Below are 4,040 nucleotides of genomic sequence, written 5' to 3'. Positions count from 1 at the left end.
TATATATATATATGGTAGTTTTTACTGTAAATGCACAGATATCTGAACTAATAGATTTGTATGCTTTGATTTTTGGTGAAAGTGGGGCATCATCTCCAAGTCCAGTGAAATCCCCCTTAATGTTCTTGATCTGTACGCTGGAGGACCCAAGTTCACACTGTAATTTCCTCATGATAAACTTATACAGGAAACACTGAATTTTAGCATTTCAAGTACAATACAATAGACAGAATGATTAACTGAACTTTCAGAACATTTATCATGCAGAACCAAAACTTAAATAGATGACTTCTGAATGTATTGAATTTAAGAGAGTTAAATATATGGCTAAAAATAAAATACATTTTGAACACTGCTCACAATAATTCTAGAGTGAGTTGTTAAAGCCAGAGAAACTTAGAGACCTGTAAAGATTAGTTTTGATAATTTGTTTAAAAGTAGCCAAACAGTAAGATGACTGGTTCCAGTGCCTCCCAAGTGAACAGAACCTGAGTGCCAAGACCTGGGGAGAGAGAAGAAAAGAGAAACACGTCTCCATCTGCTGTCCTCAAATATTTAGAAGTGTGGGTTAAGTGAAACTGGATGGCTGACAATATAAATAGTTTCAGAGATCAGAGAAAAAAGTGTGGAGTTTAGAACTTTTATAGATTGCAGGTATCCTTCAAAATACTTGAAAAATTTCAATAGAACAACACAGGACTATCTAACACCTAGGAGGTGGAGATGAATTAGAAGTTGACGGGTCTAGAAGCAAATGAGACTCAAGCTGAATTAAGATTGTCAGCTCCTACCCTAGACACCTTTCAGAAACAAAGAGAAAATCTCTTATAGGAAAGATTGCATAAAGGTCAAATAATGTCTAGACCATTTCATATAAGATATGTGACTACTAAAATCCTAAGAAAATCCTCAAATAATATGAAGCTATGGCACATACTTTTTTTTTTTGTCTTTTTGAGACAGGGTTTTCCTGTAGCCACAGCTGTCCTGGAACTCACTATGTAGACCAGGCTGGCCTTGAACTCACAGAGATCCGCCTGCCTCTGCCTCCTGAGTGCTGGGATGAAAGGCGTGCGCCACTTTGTCCAGCAGCACATACTTTTAAGTAAGGTGGATATAGAAATAAAGCTTAATAACAAACTACATTCTCAAGCACATCTAATGAAAATCTGCATATCCAAATTTAGGATTCAGGGGCAGAAATTTATATCTCTAAAGTCATAAATTAGTAATAAAAACCAAACATACATACACACAAACACACACACACATGATCACACAATTCTGGAAACAGAAACAATAAATACCTTCCATAATCTAAATAATTTATGAAGTACAGTTTGTAATACATTTAGATCAATAGGCCAATGAATGGAGCAGAGCACCTAGGAATGCTGTATACATGCACAGACCCACACTGCAAAAATCACAGCACTATGCACATGTGAAGAAAGGACGAACTTTTCTATAAATGATGCAAACCTACTCACTATCCATGAATAAATGAACTTGAAGTGTACCTAAACAAAGAACATTAGAAATTGTTGATGCAGATAAGTAATCTCATTTTCTCAGGCTCCTAGGTCAGGAGAATGTAAGTTTCAAGTCCTGCTTGTGCTGAGAGAGTTCAAAATTAGTCTCGGCATTTTAGTAGTACTGTCTCAAAATGAAAGTGAATCGAGGCCTGAGAGAGATCTCAGAAATTGGTAAGACAAGTAAATTGGTTGAGGTACATCTATTAAAATAAATTTTGAAGCATTAAAATACTCTTCCTTGAGGAAGCCCACTCCACAGGAGGGATGCCACACCTGTCACTGTAAGTGACTGAAAATCTCTTGGCAGAGCCCAGAGAGGAACTTAGTTTTATTGTTTAGTTAAATCCACACAATACTGAACAAGCTCATAAATACATGCGTTTATATCTGTAGACAATTATATCCTCAGTCTTAATCAGAGAATCTTCTGATCTGAGATACAGACAGAAAAGTGAGGTTGTACAAGGTGCTGAGAATAAGTAATAGTTGAGTGCACAGCATTAAACAAGGCATTTATACCATCCCTGCAAGGTTCAAAAGAGGTTGCAGAAGCATTGTAGGAGCTGAAAGACAAAGATAGGGGCTGTGAAGTACCATTTTGAGGGCAATACACAGCTTATTTCATACGTGAATTCTCAACAACTACTGATGAGTACACTGGGTCCACACAAGAATGGGCCTATCAACAGTCAGGCAAGAATGGGGGGCCTGTCCCACTCCTTGTCTTGGAGCACCAGGCACCAGGGGAACCACCACTTCTTCCTGATCCTTTGCATCCAGACCAACCCAGTTCCTTATGGGGTCCCCAGTAACACTCTGGGCCTGGCCCCGCCTTCACTTCCCTCTGCTTCCCTGGTCTGCACAACCCACCAGCCTCTCTCCTGGGAGCCCCTGGGGCCTGATCCCACCCTCACCTCCCTCTGCATTCCTGGGCTGCACAACCAGCCAGCCTTTTTCCTGGACTGGGGCTGACCTTTCCTCTTCCGGATCCTTTGCATCAGATCAACTCAGCTCCTCAGTGAAGTCCCCATGAGCCCTTGGGACCCTTCCCATCCCCACCTCCTCTTTTGTCTCTGGGTGGCATGGCCACCAGCTGCCCTAGACCAGCATCTTTCCTAGGCCCTGCTCCCAAGCCAGTCCAACCCCCAAATTCCTGAGGCCAAAAATCTTTCCTGAAGGGATCCAGACCTTAGGAGAAAGATTGAGAGCATCTGATTCTCATTTGACTTGGGCCTCCGTGGGAACTCCTGAAGACAAAAGCAATCTGGTCACTCCAATATAAAATTGAAAGAGAGAACCAGAAGCTTAGATGAACCAGTTTTTCATGCCCAAAAAGTAAACCACAAAGACACATAAAGTTTACAAAAAGAAGCAGACCTAAACTTGAAGGCTTGAGTCTCACACAAGAATCAGAAGCTACAAAAGAAATTTACATGTCAAAATCACAGAGAAAAAATAATAACATGAAAAACCAAATAACATATCCCCACCAAATACCAATACTCCTATAAAGGAGTACAATGAGAACATCCTAGAGATAATGCATGATGTGGAACACAAAAGAACAATTATAAACATGATAAAAGAATTCAGTGAATTTAAAGAACACTAAAACAGAGAAATCAAAGAACTGAAGGAAGATAGGGATAAACTTCTGAATGAATTCAGAAAAGAGCTAGAAATACTGAAGACTACTCAGGATGAAATGAAGAAGGAAGTGAAATAGTAAGCCAATTAGATATGAGAGGAGAAAGCCTCACCAATAGGATGAATGAAATGGAAAACAGAATATCAAGACTGGTAGATAAAGTGGATGAACTAGACCACTCAAGCAAAGATTATGAAAAATTTAAGAAACCATAAGAATGGAATATGCTGGAATTGTGTGACACCATAAAAAAACAAAAAACAACAACAAAAAAAACTTACAAATCATAGGCATACAGGAAGGAGAAGAATCCCAAGATAATGGCATGGACCAGATCTTCAAAGGAATCGTGGAAGAATATTTCCCCAAATTAAAGGAAGACTTGCCCAAACAAATACAAGAAGCATATAGAACACCAAAGACAGGACCAGAAAAGAAACTCTTCATGGCACATCAGAGTAAAAACACTAAATGTGGAAAACAAAGAGACAATATTGAAACCTGCAAAAGAGAAACAACAAGTCGCATATAAAGGAAAACCCATTAGGATTACAGCTGACTTTTCAGTGCTAACTATGAAAGCCAGAAGAGCCTGGACCAAAGTATTCCCGGTTTTAAATGACAACAGATGCCAGCCCAGATTACTATACCCCGCCAAAATGTCTATTATAGTTAAAGGGGAAAGAAAAATCTTCCATGACATAAATAGGTTGAAGGAATTCATGTCCACAAAACCAGCCCTTCAGAGAGTTCTGGAAGCAATACAAAGAGCTGAAGAAAGGAATGACTATACCCAAGGGGTTGTGGAAAGAAATTCAATGAAGGTGTAACTGTGGAAAAGTACAGCTATATCAAGA

The 4,040-nt window shown here is 39.3% G+C and overlaps 1 protein-coding gene across 1 annotated transcript in view; it reads right to left on the bottom strand.

The window, feature by feature from the left end:
* Nucleotides 1–4,040, bottom strand: part of LOC103740378 (von Willebrand factor A domain-containing protein 5A) — a 30,851-nt gene that overhangs the window by 9,503 nt on the left and 17,308 nt on the right. The window lies entirely within an intron of this gene.

The sequence above is a fragment of the Nannospalax galili genome, unplaced genomic scaffold (assembly GCF_000622305.1).
Source record: "Nannospalax galili isolate Female #2095 unplaced genomic scaffold, S.galili_v1.0 scaffold881, whole genome shotgun sequence".
Lineage (NCBI taxonomy): Eukaryota > Metazoa > Chordata > Mammalia > Rodentia > Spalacidae > Nannospalax > Nannospalax galili.
This window is presented reverse-complemented; position numbering and strand designations above follow the sequence as displayed.